This window comes from Arachis ipaensis, chromosome B1 (genome assembly GCF_059453495.1).
Source record: "Arachis ipaensis isolate K30076 ecotype BB chromosome B1, ASM5945349v1, whole genome shotgun sequence".
Classification (NCBI taxonomy): Eukaryota; Viridiplantae; Streptophyta; class Magnoliopsida; order Fabales; family Fabaceae; genus Arachis; species Arachis ipaensis.
Window position 1 is genome coordinate 108,132,363 of NC_142436.1, and position 13,380 is coordinate 108,145,742.

Sequence of the window (13,380 nt, forward strand, 5' to 3'; positions counted from 1 at the left end):
CCCAAATGATTACTTAAGGCTCAAGAAAATGCATAAAACAACTAAAAATAAAAGAAAAAGGCTAGTGAAACTAGCCTAAGATGCCTTGGCATCACAACACCAAACTTAATCCTTGCTTGTCCCCAAGCAAGTTCTGAATTATTGAGAAGAGAGAATGAAACAGAAAGTAAATTCATTAGCCATATCAGTAAGTAATTGACATTGATTAATGGCGTGTTCATGCAGAAAGTTGTTGCAGCATCACTTTATTGTTTCTTAGGTAAGAATGTCACTTTTTATGTTTCCACTAAAACACTACTATGGCCTCTTGTTATTCACATATCCTTGGCAAGTTTCTTTTCTTTGTTTTTCTTTTTCTTTGAGCTTATTTGCTCCTTGTTGCTCAGTGTCATGTGTTGCACAAGCCTTTGGCATTTTCTTTTTCTTATCAGTGCACTACACATATCCACTACAGGCATTTTAGTTCACATTTCTTCTTGAGACATTGGTACCCAGCACCTCTTTGTGTGACTAAATGTTTTGTATTTAGGTTGCTCTTGATAATGGACTTTTGGTTGATAATCCCGGGTTAGTTAACCCAAGTTACCAAGTGTTGAAACACTCCTCAGAACCTATTCATCCAAGCATATCCTTAATGCATAAACACCACAGGCATTTGTCTCAGAAGTTCAAACCATTGGTGCCTAGCTTATTTTCTCAATTTTTTTGCTTTTTGGTTGCCCTTTTTCAGTGGCTTTTTCTTCTTCTTCTTCTTTCTTTTTCATGGCCAAAGACATTTATTCATCAAGATCCATAGACAGCATCCTAATTTCCACTAAAAGTGACAATTCTAACTTTATTTCTTAGTGAGCTGACTATTCAATCAAACATGCATACCACCACTTAATCTTATTTGATTTCTTACTAAATGGAATTGAGTTACTTTTGTTCAAACTTTTCTTTTATTTTTGGAAACAGAACAAGCATGGCAAGCATACATTTAAGCAAGTGAAGTTTATCCAGACACTTAGACTATCACTTATTTGGAAATTAAACAAACAGACAAACAAAAACTGCAATGACTCAAACTTAAAGCAGGGGTGCATGCAAACTTCCAATATCAGCAATTCAAAGTACAAGCAATTAAGTGACAATACAACCTTTTAGCATCTTCTTTGTTGTTCATCATCCTTCCTAGCCTTGGTGTTCTCTTTGATGATGATGTATATTCCTTCCATGAGATTGATTGTCTTCCTGCAAAGCTATTAGAAGTTGCTTGTTCCCCAAGCACTTTGAGAATTGGTTAGCATGCATGTATGTTTGTAGGCCTCTGAACTTAGATTGGTGTGTGAACACCAAACTTAGTTCCTTGCCATATGCAGCAATTTGGATCATATGCAGAAAACCTCATGTGCTTTTATTAAGAAAATAACTATGAACTAGAAATTAAACTATTGTTTAAGTAGTTTCCCTGATTGGTTGGAGCTAGTGACTAGTCATGCTGAGGTAGAAATGTGCTTTTAATGAAGTTTTTGGTGGAACACCAAACTTAGAATCTCACATTCACCCTTGAATTGTTTTGGTGTGCAACACCAAACTTAGCTCCTTGCAATACAGATAAATCTACTTAACTCTTTTATTGAAATAACTAGAAAAGAAAAACTACCTTTGGTTGGGTTGCCTCCCAACAAACGCTCGTTTACTGTCATTAGCTTGACATGCTGTTCCTGACTTTCTTCCTCTTCCTCCAGTTTGTTAAGAGGAATGACTTCAAGTGGATAAAGGAGCTAGTTAGTGCCCCTTGTTGTGAATGCCTCTTTCCAGCAAGCTTTCCCTTGTGATTGGCTTGAGTGAACTTGCTTGTTGGCTCAGGAGTTGGATTGTTCTTCGACCTTCTCTTCTTCATGGATATGGTCCTTTGTTTCTCGGTCACAATCCTCATTTTGGTGCTTGTTTCTACTGCCTTCACATCCTTGATCTCAGAACTTGGTTGTTGTTGGACAGTTGGAGTATCCTGTTCATCAAAAGCTTCCTGAATTTGTGGTTCAATGAACCCTTCCTCTTTGCAACTCTCTGTTTCATTGGAGTGTGATCTCCCTTGATTGACTTTCTCCCTTTCTTGTTCTTCTGATTCCTCCCTTGGGTTTGCCATGGTATCACTAGAAGAATTGTGGGTAGGGATTTGCTTTGATAGATATCCAATTTGTGCTTCTAGCTTTTGAATGGCAGCACCTTGATTTTGTAAGTTGGATATCACTTCTTCCTTAAAGCCTTTCAAATCAGCCACATCTCTGCCCATAGTTGCAAGCATTCCTTCTATCCTGGTTAACTGATCATGAAGTGATTGGTTCGGATTGGGTTGATGAGGTTGATTATCTTGGCTGTGATATGGTGGCTGGGAGTATGTGTTTTGTGTGGGCTGATAGAGTCTTTGGTTGGAGTGTTGGTAGTGGTATGACTCTTGTGTGTAGTGGAATGAGTCTTGTGGATAGTAAAATGAATTGTATGAATTTGAGAAGGAATTTTGTGCTGAGAAATGCTCAAGTGATGAAGAATTTGGATATGTAGAACTAGGAGGTGAGGTTGGATAATTCAGAGGTGATGGCTCTTGATGAATGGGGTGTGAATAAGTGAAATCTCTTTGGTTTTGATCTTCCCAGCCACAACTTGAGTAGTGATCAAATTCACCAAAACATGGACCATTTTGTGGCTCTGGGAAGTACCCCGTTTCCTGTTCCTGATACTCCCACCCACCATGAGCATAATAACATGAATCATTCTGTGGTGGTGGAGAGTTTCTCATGAATTTTGATTGACCAAAAGATGATGGATACTCCTTTCTTTTTTGCAATGTGCTCAGTCTCAAACAATACTCATCCAAAGATAGTGGAAATTCCATAGTGAGGCAATATCACAAACAGCTAGTGGTTAGTATGCTAACAAGTGAATAAGCAAAGAAAACAAATTAAAATTTGCAGAAATTAGCAGTAATAAACTGAAACAAAAACTATTAACAAAAGAAAAGAAAAATTGCTCAATCTAGTTAACTTCCAATTAGAGAATTGTCAATCGAAAACCAATCCCCGGCAACGGCGCCATAAACTTGATGCACATAAACTAGTTATGCTACGATTTAGGAAATTGCACGATCGGCAAAATTCCTTCCGGCAAGTGCACCGGTTATCGTCAAGTAAAAACTCACAATAGAGTGAGGTCGAATCCCACAAGGATTGGTTGAGTGAGCAATTCGGATTAGAAGTATGTTCTAGTTGAGCGAATCAAGATTTAGATGAGAATTGCGGAATGTAAAATTGCATGAATTAAAGAGCGAGAAGCTAAATTGCTGAAATTAAAAGGGATGGGGGTGATTGCATGAATTTAATTGCAGAATGTAAAGAGAAAGTTGTAGATCAGAAATGGGGAATTCATTGGGTGTTAGGAGATATTGAGATCTCCGAATCAAAACATTTTTAAACTGAAGCTTAAACGTGGAAATGGAAGAAGGCAACCCTGGAGTGTGGAATTGTCGAACACGTTTAAGCTTCAGTTTAAGGTTAAACTGAAGCTTAAACGTGGAAATGGAGGAAAGCCATCCTGGTTCATTTCTCAATTCTGGCGTTTAACTTCCAGTTTAAGGTTAAACTGGAAGTTAAACGCCACTTTCAGCTTTCATGATTTTGGCGTTTAAGCTCCAGTTTAAGCTTAAACTGGAGCTTAAACTCCACATGTGATATTCAAGCTTCCTTTATTGATTTTGTTGCTTCCTTGCCTAGCCTCTTCTTCCCTGAAATCATCCAAACAACTGCATCAAAGTCTTGCTAAAATTCATGAGAATTCTTCCATTCATAGCATTCAAGGAATATAACTAAAAACTCATGGAATTTGCATCAAAATCTTCATGTTGAATGATTTAAGACAAGCATGACTATTTGGCCCAAATAATTACTTAAGGCTCAAGAAAATGCATAAAACAACTAAAAATAAAAGAAAAAGGCTAGTGAAACTAGCCTAAGATGCCTTGGCATCAAAAGGAAAGACAAAAGCTTCCACCTCCGAGTCATGGGAGATGGAAATGTTCATCTCCAAAGCCCATCAAGACTACTTCTATGATGTTGTGGTCAAGAAGAAGGTGATCCCCGAGGTCCCTTTCAAGCTCAAGAGAAATGAGTATCCGAAGATCCGACATGAAATCCAAAGAAGAGGTTGGGAAGTTCTAACAAACCCCATCCAACAAGTCGGCATCCTAATGGTTCAAGAGTTCTATGCCAATGAATGGATCACTAGGAACCATGATCAAAGTAAGAACCCGAACCCAAAGAATTATCTCACCATGGTTCGGGGGAAATACTTAGATTTTAGTCCGGAAAATGTGAGGTTGGCGTTTAACTTGCCTATGATGCAAGGAGATGCACGCCCCTACACTAGAAGGGTCAACTTTAATCAAAGGTTGGACCAAGTCCTCATGGACATATGTGTGGAAGGAGCTCAATGGAAGATTGACTCCAAAGGCAAGTCGGTTCAATTAAGAAGACTGGACCTCAAGCCTGTGGCTAGAGGATGGTTGGAGTTCATCCAACGCTCCATCATCCCCACTAGCAACCGATCTGAAGTTACTGTGGATCGGGCCATCATGATCCATAGCATCATGATTGGAGAAGAAGTAGAAGTTCATGAAGTCATCTCCCTTGAACTCTACAAAATAGCCGAAAAGCCCTCTCCTGGGGCAAGGCTAGCTTTTCCTCATCTTATTTGCCATCTATGTTACTCAGCTAGAGCTTTCATAGAAGGAGACATTCCCATTGAGGAAGAGAAGCCCATCACTAAGAAAAGGATGGAGCAAGCAAGAGAGCCCATTCATGGATCTCAAGAGACGCATGAAGCTCATCACCATGAGATCCCGGAGATGCCTCAAATGCATTTTCCTCCACAAAACTATTGGGAGCAAATCAACACCTCCCTAGGAGAATTAAGTTCCAACATGGGACAATTAAGGGTGGAACATCAAGAGCACTCCATCATCCTTCATGAAATAAGAGAAGATCAAAAAGCAATGAGGGAGGAGCAACAAAGACAAGGAAGAGACATAGAAGAGCTCAAGGAAATCATTGGTTCCTCGAGAAGGAAATGCCACCATCACTAAGGTGGACTCATTCCTTGTTCTTACATTCTCTGTTTTTTGTTTTCTCTATGTTAAGTGCTTATCCATGTTTGTGTCTTCATTACATGATCATTAGTATTTAGTAACTTTGTCTTAAAGTTATGAATGTCCTATGAATCCATCACCTCTCTTAAATGAAAACTATTTTAATTCAAAAGAACAAGAAGTACATGAGTTTCGAATTTATCCTTGAACTTAGTTTAATTATATTGATGTGGTGACAATGCTTCTTGTTTTCTGAATGAATGCTTGAACAGTGCATATGTCTTTTGAAGTTGTTGTTTAAGAATGTTAAATATGTTGGCTCTTGAAAGAATGATGATAAGGAGACATGTTATTTGATAATCTGAAAAATCATAAAAATGATTCTTGAAGCAAGAAAAAGTAGCAAAGAACAAAGCTTGCAGAAAAAAAAAAGAGAGCGAAAAAAAAATAGAAAGAAAAAGCAAGCAGAAAAAGCCAAAAGCTTTTAAAACCAAGAGGCAAGAGCAAAAAGTCAATAACCCTTAAAACCAAAAGGCAAGGGTAAATAAAAAGGATCCCAAGGCTTTGAGCATCAGTGGATAGGAGGGCCTAAAGGAATAAAATCCTGGCCTAAGCGGCTAAACCAAGCTATCCCTAACCATGTGCTTGTGGCGTGAAGGTGTCAAGTGAAAACTTGAGACTGAGCAGTTAAAGTCAAGGTCCAAAGCAAAAGAAGAGTGTGCTTAAGACCCCTGGATACCTCTAATTGGGGACTTTAGCAAAGCTGAGTCACAATCTGAAAAGGTTCACCCAGTTATGTGTCTGTGGCATTTATGTATCCGGTGGTAATATTGGAAAACAAAGTGCTTAGGGCCACGGCCAAGACTCATAAAATAGCTGTGTTCAAGAATCATCATACTAAACTAGGAGAATCAATAACACTAATCTGAACTCTGAGTTCCTATAGATGCCAATCATTCTGAACTTCAATGGATAAAGTGAGATGCCAAAACTATTCAAGAGGCAAAAAGCTACAAGTCCCGCTCATTTAATTGGAGCTATGTTTCATTGATAGTTTGGAATTTATAGTATATTCTCTTCTTTTTATCCTATTTGATTTTCAGTTGCTTGGGGACAAGCAACAGTTTAAGTTTGGTGTTGTGATGAGCGGATAATTTATACGCTTTTTGGCATTGTTTTTAGTATGTTTTTAGAATCTAGTTACTTTTAGGGATGTTTTCATTAGTTTTTATGTTAAATTCACATTTCTGCTTTTAGTATGTTTTTGCTTTTCTTGCTGCTTGAATCTCTTTTAGGGGTTTTGCATGTTTTCGCCATTTCTGCTTGCGCCTTCGATGATGGTTTTTGCTTGATTCTGAAAAAGGTTGCGTCTTTGATGATTTTCTGCTTGGCATTTTTGATGTTTGACAATGCTTTTTGCTGATAGACTGTAGAAAGGTAGTGACTTAGATGACTTTGTGTTTTTACTTCCTTTGTTTTATTTGAAACCTTATTTTCTTGTTTGATGAGTGCCGGGACGTAAGCTGTAGAAATTTCCTGAAACCTTGCTTTGTTACTGCCTCCAAAGGATGCCCCAGGACTTTGGTTTGAGTCTTGGGGTTTTCCTTTTCTGTTTGTTCGCCTGTATCATATTGGTCGAGTTGTTTTGCCCCTCGTCCGAGATATTTTTGGTAATCCTGTCTTCTTTTCTTATTGTAGGATTAGTTGGTCTCATGTCTTCTCGCAATAACGTTGTAGAGATGTCTTCCCAGGTTCCCGAGGGCATGGATGATTAGGTGGACTCAATGGTTCTTATGTGTGTCTCTTTGGTTCTTATGTGTGTCTCTTTGGGTGGACTCAATGGTTCTTATGTGTGTCTCTTTGTGAGAGACAGAGCTAGAATATGGTTGGACTCTCAACCTTAGGATAGCCTGAACTCTTGGGATAAGCTGGTCAAGGCTTTCTTAGCCAAGTTCTTTCCTCCTCAAAAGCTGAGTAAGCTTAGAGTGGATGTTCAGATCTTCAGACAGAAAGAAGGTGAATCCCTCTATGAAGCTTGGGAGAGATACAAAGAACTGACCAAAAAGTGTCCTTCTGACATGCTTTCAGAATGGACCATCCTGGACATATTCTATGATGGTCTGTCTGAATTAGCTAAAATGTCATTGGATACCTCTGCAGGTGGATCCATTCACTTAAAGAAAACACCTGCAGAAGCTCAAGAACTCATTGACATGGTTGCTAATAACCAGTTCATGTACACTTCTGAGAGGAATCCTGTGAGTAATGGGACCCCTCAGAAGAAGGGAGTTCTTGAAATTGATACTCTGAATGCCATATTGGCTCAGAATAAAATATTGACTCAGCAAGTCAATATGATTTCTCAGAGTCTGAATGGAATGCAAGCTGCATCCAACAATACTCAAGAGGCATCTTCTGAAGAAGAAGCTTATGATCCTGAAAACCCTGCAATAGCAGAGGTGAATTACATGGGTGAACCTTATGGAAACACCTATAACCCCTCATGGAGAAATCACCCAAATCTCTCATGGAAGGATCAACAAAAGCCTCAACAAGGCTTTAATAATGGTGGAAGAAATAGGTTTAACAATAGTAAACCTTTTCCATCATCCACTCAGCAACAGACAGAGAACTCTGAACAAAATACCTCTAATTTAGCAAACTTAGTCTCTGATCTATCTAAGACCACTGTAAGTTTCATGAATGAAACAAGGTCCTCCATTAGAAATTTGGAGGCACAAGTGGGCCAGCTGAGTAAAAGGATCACTGAAATCCCTCCTAGTACTCTCCCAAGCAATACAGAAGAAAATCCAAAAGGAGAGTGCAAGGCCATTGACATAGTCAACACGGCCGAACCTGGAGAGGAAGGGGAGGACGTAAATCCCAGTGAGGAAGACCTCCTGGGACGTCCAGTGATCAATAAGGAGTTTCCCTTTGAGGAACCAAAAGAATCTGAGACTCATCTAGAGACCATAGAGATTCCATTGAACCTCCTTATGCCCTTCATAAGCTCTGACGAGTATTCATCTTCTGAAGAGAATGAGGATGTTACTGAAGAGCAAGTTACCAAGTACCTTGGTGCAATCATGAAGCTAAATGCCAAATTATTTGGTATTGAGACTTGGGAAGATGAACCTCCCTTGTTCACCAATGAACTAAGTGATCTGGATCAACTGACATTGCCTCAGAAGAAACAGGATCCTGGAAAGTTCGTAATACCTTGTACCATAGGCAACATGATCTTTGAAAAGGCTCTGTGTGACCTTGGTTCAGGGATAAACCTCATGCCCCTCTCTGTAATAGAGAAACTGGGAATCTTTGGGGTGCAAGCTACTAAAATCTCATTAGAGATGGAAGACAATTCAAGAAAACAGGCTTATGGACAAGTAGAGGACGTGTTAGTAAAGGTTGAAGGCCTTTACATCCCTGTTGATTTCATAATCCTTGATACTGGGAAGGATGAGGATGAATCCATCATCCTTGGAAGACCTTTCCTAGCCACAGCAAGAGCTGTGATTGATGTTGACAGAGGTGAATTAGTCCTTCAATTGAATGAGGACTCCCTTGTGTTTACAACTCAAGGTTACCCTTCTGTAAACATGGAAAAGAGGCACAGTAAGCTTCTCTCAAAACAGAGTCAACTAGAGCCCCCACAGACAAACTCTAAGTTTGGTGTTGGGAGGCCACAACCAAGCTCTAAGTTTGGTGTTGAACTCCCATATCCAAACTCTAAGTTTGGTGTTGGGAAGTCTCAACAATGCTCTGAACATCTGTGAGGCTCCATGAGAGCCCACTGTCAAGCTATTGACATTAAAGAAGCGCTTGTTGGGAGGCAACCCAATTTTTATTTATCTAATTTTATTTTTCTTGTTCTTTCATGTTTTATTAGGTTCATGATCATGTGGAGTCACAAAATAAATATAAAAATTGAAAACAGAATCAAAAACAGTAGAAGAAAAATCACACCCTTGAGGAGGTTCTCACTGGCGTTTAAACGCCAGTAAGAAGCATCTGGCTGGCATTCAACGCCAGAACAGAGCATGGTTCTGGTGCTGAACGCCCAAAATGGGCAGCATCTGGGTGTTTGAACGCCAGAATTACACCCTGGAGAAGAGATGGCGCTGAACGCCCAGAACAAGCATGGTTCTGGCGTTCAACGCCAGAAATGGGCAACAAATGGGCGTTCAACGCCCAGAACAAGCACCAATCTGGTGCTGAACACCCAGAGTTGTGTGCAAGGGCATTTTGCATGCCCAATATGGTGCAGGGATGTAAATCCTTGACACCTCAGGATCTGTGGGCCTCACAGGATCCCCACCTACCTCACCCTCTCTCTCTCCATTCATGGTCATCCCTTTTGTTTTCCATTTACCACTCACATCCATACACCCACCTACCTTCAAAATTCAACATCTCTTTCCCACCCAATCCCACCCATATGGCCGAATACACACATCCCTCCATCTCCTCCATATCTTCTTCTTCTTCTTCTATTCTTTCTTTTTTTGCTCGAGGGCGAGCAACATTCTAAGTTTGGTGTGGTAAAAGCATAGTTTTTTTTGTTTTTTCATAACCATTAATGGCACCTAAGGCCAGAGAAACTTCAAGAAAGAGGAAAGGGAAGACAATTGCTTCCACCTCTGAGCCATGAGAGATGGAAAGATTCATCTCACAAGCCCATCACTAAGAAAAGGATGGAGCAAACAAGAGAGCACATTCATGGATCTCAACAGGCACATGAAGAAGCTCATCATCAAGAAACCCCTGAGATACCTCAAGGGATGCACTTTCCTCCACAGAATTTTTGGGAGCAAATCAACACCTCCCTAGGAGAATTAAGTTCCAACATGGGACAATTAAGGGTGGAACATCAAGAGCATTCCATCATCCTTCATGAAATAAGAGAAGATCAAAAAGCAATGAGGGAGGAGCAACAAAGACAAGGAAGAGACATAGAAGAGCTCAAGGACATCATTGGTTCCTCAAGAAGGAAACGCCACCATCACTAAGGTGGACTCATTCCTTGTTCTTACATTCTCTGTTTTTCGTTTTCTCTATGTTAAGTGCTTATCCATGTTTGTGTCTTCATTACATGATCATTAGTATTTAGTAACTTTGTCTTAAAGTTATGAATGTCCTATGAATCCATCACCTCTCTTAAATAAAAACTACTTTAATTCAAAAGAACAAGAAGTACATGAGATTCAAATTTATCCTTGAACTTAGTTTAATTATTTTGATGTGGAGACAATACTTTTTATTTTCTGAATGTATGCTTGAACAGTGCATATGTCTTTTGAAGTTGGTGTTTTAGAATGTTAAATATGTTGGCTCTTGAAAGAATGATGATAAGGAGACATGTTATTTGATAATCTGAAAAATCATAAAAATGATTCTTGAAGCAAGAAAAAGCAGCAAAGAACAAAGCTTGTAGAAAAAAAAAGAAAAAAATATAGGCAAAAAAAAAAAAAAAAGCAAGCAGAAAAAGCCAAAAGCTCTTAAAACCAAGAGGCAAGAGCAAAAAGCCAATAACCCTTAAAACCAAAAGGCAAGGGTAAATAAAAAGGATCCCAAGGCTTTAAGCATCAGTGGATAGGAGGGCCTAAAGGAATAAAATCCTGGCCTAAGCGGCTAAACCAAGCTGTCCCTAACCATGTGCTTGTGGCGTGAAGGTGTCAAGTGAAAACTTGAGACTGAGCGGTTAAAGTCAAGGTCCAAATCAAAAGAAGAGTGTGCTTAAGAACCCTGGACACCTTTAATTGGGGACTTTAGCAAAGCTGAGTCACAATCTGAAAAGGTTCACCCAATTATGTGTCTGTGGCATTTATGTATCCGGTGGTAATACTGGAAAACAAAGTGCTTAGGGCCACGGCCAAGACTCATAAAATAGCTGTGTTCAAGAATCATCATACTGAACTAGGAGAATCAATAACACTATATGAACTCTGAGTTCCTATAGATGCCAATCATTCTGAACTTCAATGGATAAAGTGAGATGCCAAAACTATTCAAGAGGCAAAAAGCTACAAGTCCCGCTCATTTAATTGGAGCTATGTTTCATTGATGGTTTGGAATTTATAGTATATTCTCTTTTTTTTTATCCTATTTGATTTTCGGTTGCTTGGGGACAAGCAACAATTTAAGTTTGGTGTTGTGATGAGCGGATAATTTATACGCTTTTTGGCATTGTTTTTAGTATATTTTTAGTAGAATCTAGTTACTTTTAGGGATATTTTCATTAGTTTTTATGTTAAATTCACATTTCTGGACTTTACTTTGAGTTTGTGTGTTTTTCTGTGATTTCAGGTATTTTCTGGCTGAAATTGAGGGACTTGAGCAAAAATCAGATTCAGAGGTTGAAGAAGGACTGCTGATGCTGTTGGATTCTGACCTCCCTGCACTCAAAGTGGATTTTCTAGAGCTACAGAACTCAAAATGGTGCGTTTCCAATTGCGTTGGAAAGTAGACATCCAGGGCTTTCCAGAAATATATAATAGTCCATACTTTAGCCGAGTTTAGACGATGTAAAAGGGCGTTGAACTCCAGTTCTACGCTGCTGTCTAGAGTTAAACGCCTGAAACACGTCACAAACGAGAGTTGAACGTCAGAAACACGTTACAACCTGGCGTTCAACTCCAGAAAGAGCCTCTGCACGTGTAACATTCAAGCTCAGCCCAAGCACACACCAAGTGGGCCCCGGAAGTGGATTTATGCATCAATTACTTACTTCTGTAAACCCTAGTGACTAGTTTAGTATAAATAGGACTTTTTACTATTGTATTAGACATCCTGGATCATCTTTTCATCATTTTTAGATCTCTAGACCTCCATGGGAGGCTGGCCACTCGGCCGTGCTTACCCTATATTCACTTATGTATTTTCATACGGTAGAGTTTCTGCACTCCATAGATTAAGGTGTGGAGCTCTGCTGTTCCTCAAAGATTAATGCAAAGTACTACTGTTTTTCTATTCAATTCAACTTATTCCGCTTCTAAGATATTCATTCGCACTTCAACCTGAATGTGATGAACGTGAAAATCATCATCATTCCCCCACGAACGCGTGCCTGACAACCACTTCCGTTCCACCTTAGATTGAATGAGTATCTCTTGGATCTCTTAATCAGAATCTTCGTGGTATAAGCTAGATTGATGGCGGCATTCATGAGAGTCCAGAAAGTCTAAACCTTGTCTGTGGTATTCCGAGTAGGACTCTGGGATTGAATGACTGTGACGAACTTCAAACTCGCGAGTGCTGGGCGTAATGACAGACACAAAAGGAGGGTGAATCCTATTCCAGTATGATCGAGAACCTCAGATGATTAGCCATGCTGTGACAGAGCATTTGGACCATTTTCACAAGAGGATGGGATGCAGCCATTGACAAGGGTGATGCCTCCAGACGATTAGCCATGTAGTGACAGCGCATCGGACCATTTTCTAGAGAGGATAAAAAGTATCCATTGACAACGGTGATGTCCTTACATAAAGCCAGCCATGGAAAGGAGTAAGACTGATTGGATGAAGACAGCAGGAAAGTAGAAGTTCAGAGGAACGAATGCATCTCTATACGCTTATCTGAAATTCTAACCAATGAATTACATAAGTATTTCTATCCTTATTTTATGTTTATTTATTATTTATGTTCGAAAACTCCATAACTATTTTATATCCGCCTGACTGAGATTTACAAGGTGTCCATAGCTTGCTTCATACCAACAATCTCCGTGGGATCGACCTTTACTCACGTAAGGTTTATTACTTGGACGACCTAGTGCACTTGCTGGTTAGTTGTATCGAAGTTGTGAATGAAAAACGATTTATTAAGACGTGCGTACAGAGTTTCTGGCGCCGTTGCCTGAGATCACAATTTCGTTCACCAGTTAACGTGGACTGTAACGTGGGAAATAGGGGCACATTGGAACGTTAGTGACAAAGGTAAGTGTCACTAATGTTCTCGAAGGATTGGCATTACTACATTAGAAGCCACGTTAACCTAGTTAACGTGGACGCTAACGTAGGGACAAGGGAGGACTCTCCACGTTATTGGGAAAGGTAAGTCCCAATAACGTGTGCGAAGGACCAATAGGCAAAGTTAGTGGTCACGTTAGTGCCACTAACGTTGAAGTCAACGTGATCATATTTGGGTTAGGAACGTTAGTGAAAAAGGTGATTGTCACTAACGTTCTCGAACCCACACTTTCACTTAACGTTGACACCACTAACGTCTTGAGTCAAAGTCCCTGCCTACTTCACCTT

The 13,380-nt window shown here is 39.7% G+C and overlaps 1 non-coding gene across 1 annotated transcript; it reads right to left on the reverse strand.

The window, feature by feature from the left end:
* Positions 1-7,098: 7,098 nt before the first annotated feature.
* On the reverse strand, positions 7,099-7,206 carry LOC148577845 (small nucleolar RNA R71). The gene has a single exon (XR_015904567.1). It is a non-coding gene; the product is annotated as a small nucleolar RNA R71 (small nucleolar RNA).
* Between the last annotated feature and the right edge of the window lie 6,174 nt (positions 7,207-13,380).